Source organism: Piliocolobus tephrosceles, chromosome 6, assembly GCF_002776525.5.
Source record: "Piliocolobus tephrosceles isolate RC106 chromosome 6, ASM277652v3, whole genome shotgun sequence".
NCBI lineage: Eukaryota > Metazoa > Chordata > Mammalia > Primates > Cercopithecidae > Piliocolobus > Piliocolobus tephrosceles.
In genome coordinates this window covers 54130908-54145462 of record NC_045439.1, presented here as the reverse complement: position 1 = coordinate 54145462, position 14555 = coordinate 54130908, and positions in this window count along the sequence as shown.

The window sequence follows — 14555 nt, the reverse complement described above, 5'->3', positions numbered from 1 at the left end:
ATGAGCAGCTTTATGTGCATAAACAAGAAAACCTAGAGGAGGTGGATAAATTCCTGGAAATATGCAACACTCCTAGATTAAATCAGGAAGAAACAGAAGCTTTGAACAGACCATTAACAAGCAGCGAGATTAAAAGAGTGATTAAAAAGTTACCAACAAAAAAAGTTTAGGACCAGATGGATTAGCAGCTGAATTCTTTCAGACATTCAAAGAAGAATTGGTACCAATCCTATTGACACTATTTCAAAAGATAAAGAGAGAATCCTCCCTAAATCATTCTATGAAGCCAATATTGCCCCAATAACAAAACCATAAAAGGACATAATAAAAAAAGAAAACTACAGACCAACCTCTCTGATGAACATAGATGCAAAAATCCTCAACAAAATACTAGCTAACTGAATCCAACAGCATATCAAAAAGATAGTCCACCATGATCAAGTGGGTTTCATACCAGGGATGCAGGGATGTTTTAGCATCCACAAGTCAATAAATGTATACACCACATAAGCATAATTAAAAACAAAAATCACATGATCATCTCAATAGATGCAGAAAAAGCATTTGACAAAATCCACCATCCCTTTATGATTAAAACCCTCAGCAAAATGAACATTAAAGGGACATACTTTAAGGTAATAAAAGTCATCTATGACAAACCCACAGCCAATATCATACTGAATGGGGAAAAGTTGAAAGCATTCCCTTAGAGAATTGGAGCAAAACAAGGATGCCAACTTTCACCACTTCTCAACATAGTACTGGAAGTGCAAGCCAGAGCAGTCAGACAAGTGAAAGAAATAAAGGGCAACCAAATTGCTAAAGAGGAAGCCAAACTGTTGCTGTTTGCTGATGACATGATTGTATATCTAGAAAATCCTAAAGATTCATCTAAAAACTTCCTAGAACTGGTAAATGAATTCAGCAAAGTTTTAGGATACAAAATTAATGTACACAATCAGTAGCCCAAGTAATACACCAACAGCAGCCAAGCTGAGAACCATATCAAGAACTCAACTTCTTTTACAATAGCTGCAAAAAAATAAAATACTTAGGAATATACTTAACCAAGGAGGTGAAAGACCTCTACAAGGAAAAATACAAAACTGCTGAAAGAAATCATAGATGACACAAACAAATGGAAACACATGTCATGCTTATGGATAGGTAGAATCAATATTGTGAAGATGACCATACTGCCAAAAGCAATCTACAAATTCAATGCAATTTCCATCAAAATACCACCATCCTTCTTAACAGAACTAGAAAAACAAGTCTTGAAATTCATATGGAACAAAAAAAGCCCACATAGTCAAAGCCAGACTAAGTAAAAAGAACAAATCAGGAGGCATTAGATTACCGTACTTCCAACTAAGCTATAAAGCCACAGTCTCCAAAACAGCATAGTACCAGTATAAAAACAGGCATATAGACCAATGGAACAGAATAGAGAACCCATAAATAAAGCCAAATACTTACATTCAACCAATCTTTGACAAAGGAGGCAAAAATATAAAACAGGGAAAAGACACGCTATTCAACAGTGATGCTGGGGTAATTTGCACGTCACATGTAGAAGAATGAAACTGGATCCTCATCTTTCACCTTATACAAAAATCACCTCAAGATGGATTAAAGACTTAAATCTAAGTCCTGAATCCATAAAAATTCTGGAAGAAGGCATTGGAAACACCCTTCTGGATACTTGCTTAGGCAAAGACTGCACAAGCAAGAACCCAAAAGCAAACACAACAAAAACAAAGATAAATAGATGGGACTTAATTAAACATAAACACTTTTTCACAGCAAAAGAAATAATCAGCAAAGTAAACAGACAACCCAGAGTAGGAGAAAATCATCACAATCTAGACACCCAACAAAACACTGATCTCCAGAATCCACAAGGAATTCAAACAAATCAGCAAGCACAAAACAAACAATCACATCAAAAAGTGGGCAAAGAACATGAATAGATAATTCTTAAAAGAAGACATACAAATGGCCAATGAACATATGAAAAAGTGCTTAACATCACTAATTAATAGGGAAATGCAAATCAAAACCATAATGCGATGTCACCTTACTCCTGCAAGAATGGTCATAATCAAAAAACCAAAAATAATAGATGTTGGTGTGGATGTGGTGTAAAGGGAACATTTTTACACTGTTGGTAGGAATGTAAACTAGTATTACCACTGTGGAAAACTGTGGAGATTCCTTAAAGAACTGCAAGTATATCTACCATTTGATCTAGTAATCCCACTCCTCTGTATCTACATAGAGGAAGAAAAGTCATCATGCAAAAAAGATACTTGCACATGCATGTTCATAGCAGCACAATTCTCAATTGCAAAAATATGGAACCAGCCCAAATGCCCATCAATCAATAAGTGGATAAATAAAATGTGATATATATACCTTGGATGATATGGTTTGGCTGTGTTCCCACCCAAATCTCGCCTTGAATTGTAGTTCCCATAATCCCCATGTGTTGTAGGAGGAACCAGATATATGGTAATTGAATCATGGGGGTGATTACGTCTGTTGTTCTCATGATAGTGAGTGAGTTCTCATGAGATCTGATGGTTTTATAAGGGGCTTTTCCCCTTTTGCTTGGCAGTTCTTCCTGCTGCCATGAGAAGGACATGTTTACTTCCCCTTCCACTGTGACTGTAAGTTTCCTGAGGCCTTCCAAGCCCTGTGGAACTGACCCAATTAAACCTCTTTCCTTTGTAAACTACCCAGTGTCGGATAGTACTTTATGTTTATCCTGTTAAATTCAATCTGGTTAGATAGACCAAATCTAACCAGTTGGTGCAGACAGGTGTGACCTTTTTGTGATATAATTCAGTCATTTACCGTTAATGGTATTTTCTACCTTCAAATTGTCTGAAAATTTGATCACTGGGCCACAAATACCTTCATTCAAGTTGTCAGTAAGAGCTTGAAGTAGTTAGGGACAAGAACGGCGCTCTGGGGAATGCTTTTGGCAATCTCTCTCTGGGGTGACTTTGACTCATAACTCAGCATTCTTTGGGTTTGGTTCTATGTATACTTTTGAGCAGTCAATTTATTCATCTTGTCCATAAGGACATGAAGACTGCTGAAATGCAGATTTTTAATACCTATAGCAGTTCTGAGATTTTTACATTACGAATCTTAGGAAAAAATGTTTGTCATGAGTGTTCTTGAATTCAGTGTAATTCCTTATGATCACAATTTTCTAAGTGTTTAATATATTTAAAATAATTAATTCTAGAGATTTTCCTAGAATCAATGGTGGATTTACTTGCCACCCATTTTGTTTTACATAATTTATATTCTTCCCTTTGTTGAAAATCAGTAGGGGAAAAGATATTCTCCAGATTTCTGGCACCTCTTCTCTTTTCTGTGGGATGCCATTGCTAATCTTAGAAAAGTTTCAGAAAAGGGATAAAACTGGAAACCAGATTTCAAGGTGCTAAGTTAATTAGAGGGGAATAAAAGCTGGATCTTAGGTTTAATAATGCTTTTCCTTAATATGTACAAAGCATTTTTGTGTTTTGAGTTCAGCCATAAGAATACAAACTTCAGTCCATTAGAAAATTTATGTGTAGAGAACCCTTTGGCCAATTCCTGGCACTTCTCCTTTCTGTCAGATGGTTATTTCACAATAGCACAATTTATTGAATTTGGCACATTCTCTTTTTTTTTTTTTTTTTTTTTTAACATGTATACAAATCATGCTGTTTCAAATATCTCTTTGACAATTACAATTGCCTGGAAATTTAAGATTACCAGAAAAGGGATATCATAATAGTTGTACCTAATGGAGAATTTTAACTATTAGTCTTCTGAAGGTTTAATTTCAATATTTTATTCTTAAAGAGTAAGAGGCTTGAGAGAAGTTTACTCAGTTCCTGCACTCAGCTTTGGTTTGACCAAATGCATAATTGAGCTTCTCTTTATCATTCTGAGACTCAGCTGCAGCAACACTAGAGTTGGCAGTGTTGGCGGAGTACCTCTTCCTAGTACTGTATAAGATATTTTAATGCACATTCTGGCAAGAGGAGACTCCAGCATCTGCTGACTGAAACCCAGGATTCAGGGAACTGAAATGGATTTTGTAGCCCATTTCTACTACAATGTTAAAACAGATCACTCAATGTCTAGAAAGTTTTGTATTATCTGGGCTGCTTTTTTAAACACCAAGATCAAAGTTAGCCCTGTAAACGTTCCTTACATTATGGCACAGATGTCTTTGCGAAGAGTTGGTAGAAATTGAGTAGAAGATTGGATTATATTTTATAGGAACTCTGGTGATTTAAAAGTTAAAGGTATGCTATTAAGATCTTTGTTTTGTTTGAAACAACACTCTCTATCTTCTGTGTAGCTATGGATTTTTATTTGATAATTTTTCTTAAAATAGATTTTTTTAAAGTTACCTGACTCTGCTTCTTTAAGACAGACTATAAAAACAATGGGGGCTGGGCACGGTGATTCACGCCTGTAATCCCAGCACTTTGGGAGGCTAGGGTGGGTGGATCACTTGAGGTCAGGAGTTCGAGACAAGCATGGCCAACATGGTGAAACCCCATCTCTACTAAAAATACAAAAATTAGCTGGGCATGGTAGGGGGCACCTGTAATCCCAGCTACTTTCAGGAGGCTGAGGCAGGAGAATTGCTTGAACTTGGGAGGCGGAGGCTGCAGTGAGCCGAGATCGCACCATTGCACTCCAGTCTGGGCAACAAGAGTGAAATTCTGTCTCAAGCAAACAAACAGACAAACAAACAAAAAACAATGGAGCACTCTGGAAGCCAGCTTTTTAGGACCACATGCTGTGACATCTGACACTTGGCATCCTTAATGTTGAGGGCACTTCCTTTGGGAGGTACATTGCCCTATTTCTAAGAAAAATACATATCGTAATTATCATTGTCTAAAACAGTTACTGTTTTTTTTTTTTTTTTAAAGATGGTAGTAATTTGAGAAACCTCAAGTAAATACTAAGTAAACTTTAAGTAAATACTAAGTAAAGCTTTATTTTAAAAGCTGTTAGAAGTTTCTTTTCTGGCTGTTTAGATAATGCTAGGTAAAGACATTATTTTACAATAAGTAAGTGATTTAAAGAGAATAAAATGATATATTTGGTATGATCAACATTAATACAATCATAAATAATAGAAAACTCTCATGTTTGGAACACACATGTAGCTCTCGAACTCCTGACCTCAAGCAATCTGCCCACCTCAGCCTCCCAAAGTTCTGGGATTACAGGTATGAGCCACTTCACCCCACCTTAAAATGCAGATTTTGATTCAGCAAGTCTAAGGTAGGGCCTGAGAGTTTGTATTTTTAATAAGCTGTAGGTGAGGCTAACACTGTCTATGACCCATACTCTGAGTTGCAAGGTTCTACTAAAAAAAATACAAAAGTTAGCCAGGTGTGGTGGTGGGTACCTGTAATCCTAGCTACTCAGGAGGCTAAGGCAGGAGAATTGCTTCAGCCTGGGAGCAGAGGTTGCAGAGAGCTGAGATTGTACCACTGCACTCCAGCCTGGGTGAGAGTGAGACTCCGTTTCAAAAAACAAACAAATCTGTATTGTAACTAGATTGCAGATTCATTTGCAACATGTTTTTCATAGCACTTTGACTTTAAAAGTGCTTTCATAGTCATTTTTGTATTCATTTGTGTATTGTGTATGTGTGGGGGTCCATTTATTAAGTATCTGTTGGGAATGGGCACTGTTGTAGATACCGAGAAACGTAAAAGTAGGAATAAGATTTGGGCCTCCCTTTCAAGTAAGTTGCAAAGGAGTGGGGTGGAGGTGGGGTAGAAACAGATGTGGTGAGCAGATTGGGACCAGAGATGTAAAACAGCCGTGCTGTGGAGCTATTGATAGCCTTTTCGGAGAAGAAACAGGGGATACCCCTCCCTTCTCTACCCCATCTTCACTCAGGGAGTGGGGTTTGAGATGAGTTTTTGAAATAGAAGTAGGCATAGGACCGGTGGTTCCTAAAGTGTGGTTCCTGGCCAGCAGCATCTGCATCCCCTGAGAACATGTTAGAAATGCCATTTGTTGGGCCCTTTCCTGACTTAATGAATCACAAACTGAGGGTAGGGACCAGCCATCTGTTGTTTTTTTTTTTTAACATGCCCACTGTGAGATTATGATACACATCACCCAAGTTTGAGAACACTGGATGCAAGCACTTTCCATACAGAGAAGAGGGGAAGGAGCATGGCACAGCATTGAAAAAGTATTCCCCAAATCAGAGGAAAGGTCGTTTGTAGCATTCTGTGAAGTTTGCCATGGCTTGAATTTAAAGTAAGTTGAACATAGTGAGCTGACTGTACTAGGAATTTCCCCCAAATTTTGCTCAGATAAATGTATTTTTATTGTTCCAGAAAGCTTAATCTTTCCCTTTTAGGTCATTGGATCATTAATTACATTGAGCAAGAAAGCTTTGTGTTTGGTTGTATTTATTTGTTTTTCTGAAAATTAAACCATGCAGTTGGCTGAACACTTTTTGTTATAATTGGAATGTTATAATTTTAACTAGAAGATTTCTATAGAAATGCATAGGAAGACTGAAGCATAGGGACATCCCCATTTACCTTTAAATAAGCCTAGTTGAAATGGTCTTTCTTGGAGTGTAGCTGAATTTACATTGTCTGTGATTTTCTCTGAGAGTGAATCTGTATGAACCAAAACCTCCAGGTCCAAACAACTTTAATAATGTTAGATTTTCCCATTTTTATATTTTCTTGTCATAATAGCCAGCATAGAGCAAACACTTTTTGTGGTCCCTTTTCTCCTTCTCAAGTTGAACTGCTAATTGGCACCTTGGAGGCCAACTGGAGGTCACCAAAGAGAGGAAAAGGGTTGGATAATGAATCAGGAAATAGGGTTCAAAGAGAATTTCCATTCCAGTGCTGGAAGGAACCATAGAGATCAAACAATCCAGCCTTTTCACATCAGAGGCCTCTGAGAACTTAAATGAGTTGCCTAGGGTCACACTGTAATGTAGGAGCTGGAACCAGAAACCATGTATCCCAACTCCTTGTTGAGTGTTCTTTGTGCTACTTCATAGATAGAGGTACACTGTATCTTCATGGGGAAACACACACACTATGTGAGTGTTGCTGTAGAACATAATGATTAATTTTTCCCTTCGCCATGTGTAAGGGGCTAGTAAGAGTCCAGATCTCACCCAATTTGATAGCTTTAACTATGTGTAAGGTATATGGATGTTCTTTGGTCGAGGTTAGGAGGTCAGGCTGAGGCAGACATCCAGGCCTGCATGATTCAGTGGGTTTAGGGTGCAGGCTTATACTCCATTTATTATATAACCTGTTTGTGTAAGTTCATTCTTGGCTTGGAGCTGCTGTTGTCTATAAAAGGTATAACTGCCCTGCTGACACTGTGCATGGGGCTTAGCTCTTAGGCATGGCTCAACATGGCTCTTGTGCTGGTGCCCAGAGAAAGAGAGAGAGAACCAGAGCTGTCTTGTCTTGTGGATGAACAGAGGGGAGCCAGGTCATGGCTTGTCTTGTCTCTCATGACCAGGGAAACAGAGAAAGAGTTAAGCTGCTGACTCTGAAGGCAGGCGAGAGCCGGTTGTACAGCTGTGTGTGTGGGAGCAGTTCAGAGCAAGCAGCTGAGACAGGAAGGACAGTGTGAGAGAGACAGTATAAGTAAGCTGCTGATGAGAAAGCTGTTGATGAGAGCTGCTGTTGAATAAAATAATCTTTCACCTGCCTAAGGCTCCCCGAGTGTTCTTTCTCCTCATCCACCCACTCCCTTTGGACCTCAACATGACAATTGGCATAGTCGTGAACCTGACACTATACATTGGTTGTTATGTCCCAAATCATCTTTGAAATGAATTACAGTGTGAATAGATAATAAAAAGCAAATAAAATCAATCAACCCAATACTGACTTCCCTACTAAGGCCAAGGTTATATATCTAATAGCCTCATAAACAGGTGTACCTGGACATTCCATATAGGCATTAAAAAACAAACATTTCCCAAATTGCATATTTACTCACCTAAAACTTGCCCCCCACCTTTAGATTCTATCGTTGTTTACTCAGAACCTTGAGAATCATCCTCAACTCTTCCTTTTTCTCTCACTCCACATGTCCACTCAATCACTAGCTTTGTCAATTTTATCTCCTGTCAACCTTAGCTCTTAAACAGTTTTCAAGTCCAATGTCTTCTCATCACCTGCACTTCCACTGCCCTAAATCAGGCCACTAATACCCCTTATCTGGTCTATTGCAATGGTCTTTGTCCTGGTTTTTCCTCCTCCAGGCTTGGGGTTGAAAATTTCTCTTTCATAGTGTTTTCAGCACTACCTTTCTAAACTGCAAAACAGACCACGCCATAGCCTGTTTTACAATAACCCTCCATTACTAATAGGATAAAACTTTAGAATGGCACAGACAACTCTCTATAATTTGACCTCTGCTTATCACATATGTCCGTCTCTGGTAACTCTTACCTATATACCCATGTCCTTCAAGATTAGACTACTTGTAGCTACTAAAACATCTTATTCACCAACTTATTTGACTGCCTGGTGAAAGCCTGTTCATTCAGAACACAATTCAGACATCACCATTTCATTGACATTGTCTCTGACGTCTCCCCACTTCCCTCCAAAGCTAGAGTGAACTGTCTTCTCTGAACCTCTGAGCCTTAAACATCTTCTATACTCTCATATCATTTTCTTCAACATTTTATTATGAAAATTTTCAAGCAGACAGAAAGGTTGAAAGAATTTTGCAGTGATCATACAATTAATGTTTTATTGTGCTTACTTTGTCACATCTCTCTCTCTATCCATCAATCCATGTTTTCAGAAAAATGCTTTTCAAAGTAAGTTGCAGATATCAATATACTTTTTTCCAAATAGTTCAGAATACATATCACTCGGAGTTCCTACATAACATATAGAGTTGTATATTTGTTTGTAATTCTTATTTTTAAATTTCATGTTAAATTTATGTACAATGAAGTGTGAAATGCACAAATCTTAGGTGTACCATGAGATTCACTAAATCATACATGTGAGTAACCTACACACCTGTCAAGATATAGAATATTACCCTGACCCTGAAAACTGTACTCAAGCCCCTTTCCAGGAAATCTTCTCTGATAGAGGCAATGACTATTCCAATTTTCTTCCAACTAGTTTTGCCTGTTATAGAACTTTATATAAATTGAACTGTACAGTATATTCTCTTTCATGTAAGACTTGTTTCACTTAGCATAATGTTTTTGAGATACATAGGTCATATGTATCAGTAATTTTTTTTGTTTGCTTTTAGATTCAGGATCTCACTCTGTCACCCAGGCTGGAGTGCAGTGGTGCAGTCATAGCTCACTGCAGCCTTGAACACCTGAGCTCAAGGAATTCTCCTGCCTCAACCTTTCAAGTAGCTAGGACTACTGGTATGCATTACAACCCCTGGCTAATTTTTTATGTTTTTTAGTAGAGACAGGATCATCATTATTAGTAGTAGTATTTTGTGACAGATTCTTACTCTGTTACCCAGGCTGGAGTGCAGTGACATGATCTTGGCTCACTGCAACCTCTGCCTCCCAGGTTCAGGTGATTCTCCTGCCTCAGCCTCCTGAGTAGCTGGGAATACAGGTGTGTGCCACCACACCTGGCTAATTTTTGTATTTTTAGTAGAGACAGGGTTTCTCTATGTTGGCCAGGCTAGTCTCGAACTCCTGACCTCAGGTGATCTGCCAACCTCGGCTGCCCAGAGTGCCAGGATTACAGGTGTGAGCCACCGTGCTTGGCAGGGTCATTATTTTTTAAAAGTCTTTAAATTACCAAGTAATATTCCATTGTAGATACACTAAATTCTAAAAATCCATTCTTCAGTTGAAGCACACCTGGGCTGTTTCCAGTTTCTGGCTATTTTGGATAAAGCTACTATGAATATTCCTGTGAAGGTCTTTTTGTTGATACACACATGCACACACTCACACTCAATTCTAGGACTGATATTTTTGGGTCATAGAATATTTACATTTAGTTTTGTTCTTAAAAAAGCTGCTGGACGTTTCCCCAAAATGATTATACCATTTACACTCCCACCAAAAATGTGTTGCCTCATATCTTCATCAGTATTTGGTATTGTGTGAGTTTTAAATTGTAGACATTCTGGTGGATGTGTAATGGTGTTTCATTATGGTCTCATAAAATTTTGGTTTACTAGTCTTTCTCTGCGGACTTTGAACTTCCTGAAGACAGACATTTTATACGTATTTTCTGTACCTAATAATGTGTGATATAGAGTAGGGCTCAACAAATATTTATTAAATTGAACTGTTCTGAATTGAATCCTCCTGTACATAGCAAATAAAAAAACCCACTTATTTCCTCACTCTATCCCTTTAATTAAAAGGCAGAATGAGGTTTTGTTTTGTTTTGGAGACTGGGTCTCACTGTGTCACCCAGGCTGGAGTGCAGTGGCGCAATCATGGCTTACTGCAGCTTTGACCTCCTGGGCTCAAGCAATCATCCCGCCTCGGCCTCCTGAGTAGCTGGGCTACAGGCAAGTGCCACCATGCCTGGATAATTAAAAAAAATTTTTTTTGGTTGGGCGTGGTGGCTCAAGCCTGTAATCCCAGAACTTTGGGAGGCCGAGATGGGCGGATCACGAGGTCAGGAGATCGAGACCATCCTGGCTAACACGGTGAAACCCCGTCTCCACTAAAAAATACAAAAAACTAGCCGGGCGAGGTGGCGGGCACCTGTAGTCCCAGCTACTCGGGAGGCTGAGGCAAGAGAATGGCGTAAACCCGGGAGGCGGAGCTTGCAGTGAGCTGAGATCAGGCCACTGCACTCCAGCCCGGGCGACAGAGCGAGACTCCGTCTCAAAAAAAAAAAAAAAAAAAAAAAAAAATTTTTTTTTTTCCAAAGACATGGTCTCGCTATGTTGCCCAGGTTGGTATTGAACTCCTGATCCCAAGGAGTCCCCACACATCCTCCCAAAGTGCTGGGATTACAGGCATGAACCACCATGCCTAGCTAGAATGAGCTCTTCTGTTATAAGCAGTAACATTTAACTCAAGATTAGGATGCTACCCACCTGGAGTGATTTAGGGGCTCAAAGCATCTCTTTCCCTAAATATTTGTTCCATTGCTCCTCTTTTTACTTTTAATTTTATTTAATTTTATTATTACTATTTATTGAGACGGAGTTTTGCTCTTGTTGCCCAGGAGGGAGTGCAATGGCGTAATCTCGGCTTACCACAACCTCTGTCTCCTGGGTTCAAGTGATTCCTCTGACTCAGCCTCCAGAGTAGCTGGGATTATAGGCGTGCACCACCACACCCAGCTTATTTTTGTATCTTTAGTAGAGATGGAGTTTCTCTGTCTTGGTGAGGCTGGTCTCAAACTCCTGACCTCAGGTGATCCGCCCGCCTCAGCCTTCTAAATTGCTGGGATTACAGGCGTGAGCCACTGCGCCCAGCCTATTTTTTAACATTAGTGCATTCTTTACACATTTTTCAAATTGACAAGTAACAATTGTTAATATTCATGGGGGTACACAGTGATATTTTGATACATATAATGTACAGTGATCAGATCAAGGTAATTAGCATCCATTATCTCAAACATTTATCATATTTTTGTGTTGGAACATTTAACATCCTCCTTTTAGCTATTTGAAACTGTAATATATTATTGTTAACTTTAGTCATCCTGCAGTGATATAGAACAATAGAATTTATTCTTCCTATCTAGCTGCAATTTTGTGTCCTTTAATAAGTCTCTCCCTCTCCCTCTCCCTCTCTTCCTCCTACACTTCCCAGTCTCCAGTATCTTCTGTTCTACTTTTTACCTCTATGAGATCAACTTTGTTAATGAAAGTTAAACACCTTTCTGTTTCTGGCTTATTTCACTTAACATAACATTTTCCACTTCCATCCATATTGCCATGAATGACAGGATTTTATTTTGTGGCTAACTAGTACTCCATTGTGTATATATATCACATTTTCTTTATTTCTTTCTTCTTTTTTTTTTTCTTGAGACAGAGTCTCACTGTGTCACCCAGGCTGGGGTGCAGTGGCCTGGTCTCGGCTCACTGCAACCTCCGCCTCTGGGGTTCTAGCAATTCTCCTTCCTCAGCCTCCCAAGTAGCTGGGATTACAGGCGCCTGCCACCACGCCTGACTAATTTTTGTATTTTTAGTAGAGACAGGGTTTTGCCATGTTGGCCAGGCTGATCTTGAACTTCTGACCTCAAGTGATCCACCCACCTCAGCCTCCCAAAGTGCTGGGATTACAGGCATGAGTCACCGGGCCCGGCCATATACCACATTTTCTTTATCAATTTATCTGTTGTTGGACACCTAGGTCAATTCCTTATCTTGGTTATTATGAATAGTGTTGTAATAAACATGGGGGTTCAGGTGTCTCTTTGATGTAATGACTTCCTTTTCTTTGGATACATTCCCAGCAGTGGGATTGCTGGATCATATGTCAATTACATTTGTAGTTTTTTGGGGAAACTCTGTACTGTTCTCCATAGCGGTTATACTAGTTTATATTCCCACCAATAGTATATGAGTTCCCCTTTCTCCACATTCTTGCCAGTATTTGTTATTTTTTAGTTCCTTGTATATTCTGAATATGAATTGCCTGATGAATGAATAGTTAGCAAATATTTTCTCCCATTCCAGGGGTTGTCTTTTCACTCTGCTGATTGTTTCCTTTGCTGTGCAGAAGCTATTTAGTTTGATATAATCTCACTTGTTTACTTTTGTTTTTGTTGTCTGTGCTTTGAGGTCTTATTTATAAAATCTTTTATCAGACTAATGTCCTGAAGTGTTTTCCCTATGTTTTCTTCTACTTGTTTTATTGTCTTGGGTCTTACATTTAGGTCTTTGATCCATTTTTAATTGATTTTTGTATAGGATAAGAGGTGGAGGTCTAGTTTTATGCTTCTTCATACAGATACACAGTTTTTCCAGGATCATTTATTGAAGAGACTGTGCTTTCCCAAATGAGTGTTACTGGCATCTTTGTCAAAAATCAGTTGACTGTAGATATGTGGATCAATTTCTGGGGTCTTAATTTTATTCCATTGGTCTATATATTTGTTTTTATATCATGTTGTTTTGATTATTCTATCTTTGTAGTATATTTTGAGATCTGGTACTATGATACTTTCAGCTGTGCTCTTTTTTGGTGCAGGATTATTTTAGAAACTTCGGCTCTTTTTTGGTCCCATACAAATTTTAGATTTTTTTTTTTTCTGTAAAGAATGTCATCGGCATTTTCATAGGAATTGTGTTAAATTTGTAGATTGTTTTGGGAAGTATTGTCATTTTAACAATATTAATTTTTCTGGTCCATGTGCATGGCTTGTCTTTTTCATTTGTATCTTTTTCAGTTTCTTTCATCAGTGTTTTGTGGTTTTTCTTGTAGAGATCTTTAACCTCCTTGGTTAGATTTATTCCTAGGTATTTTATTTTATTTTATTTTATTTTATTTTATTTTATTTTATTTTATTTCATTTCATTTCATTTCATTTCATTTATTGTAGCTATTGTAAATGGGATTGCCCTCCTGTTTTTTTTTTTCCAGATAGTTTGTTGTTTCTGAAAATAAATGATTTTTGTATATTAATTCTGTATCCCACAACTTTACTGAATTTGTTTACCAGTTCTAAGAGTTTTTTTGTAGACTCAAAAAATCTTGTGGTTTTTCTATATATAAGGTCATATCATATATAAACAGGGTCAATTTGACTTCTGTCTTTTCAATTTGGATACCCTATATTTCTTTCTATTGCTTAACTGCTCTGGCTAAGACTTCCAGTACTATGTTGAATAAGAGTGGTATGCTTGGACAACCTTGTTTTGTTCCAGTTCTTAGAGGAAAAGTTTTCAACTTTTTTCCACTCTGTAAGGTGTTAGTTGTGGGTTTGTCATATATAACCATTACTATGTTGAGATGCTTTTCTTCTATACCTAATTTATTAAGCAGTTTTATCATGAAGGAATATTGAATTTTATCAAATTTTTTTCAGCATCTATTGAGATATGTTTTTTCTCCTTCATTCAATAGATATGATGTATAATATTTATTGATTTATATACATTAAACCATCCTTGTATTCTTAGGATAAATCTCACTTGCTCATAATGTGTTTATCTTTTTGATGTGTTGTTGGATTCAGTTTGCTAGTATTTTGTTTGAGGATTTTTATGTTTATATTCATCAGAGATATTGGCTTATAGTTTTCTATTTTTGTTGTGTTCTTGTCTGGTTTTGGTACCAAAGTTATGCTGGCTTTGTAGAATGAGTTAGAAAGAATTCCTTCTGCTTCAATTTTTGGAAATGGTTTGAGAATAACTGGTATTATTCTTTAAAGGTTTGGCAGAATATAGTGGTGAGGGCATCTGGTCCTGAATTTTTTTTTTTTTTTTTTGAGACAGAGCCTTGTTCTGTCACCCAGGCTGGAGTGCAGTGGTATGATCTCAGCTCACTGTAACCTCCATCTCCCAGATTCAAGTGATTCTTCTGCCTCAAC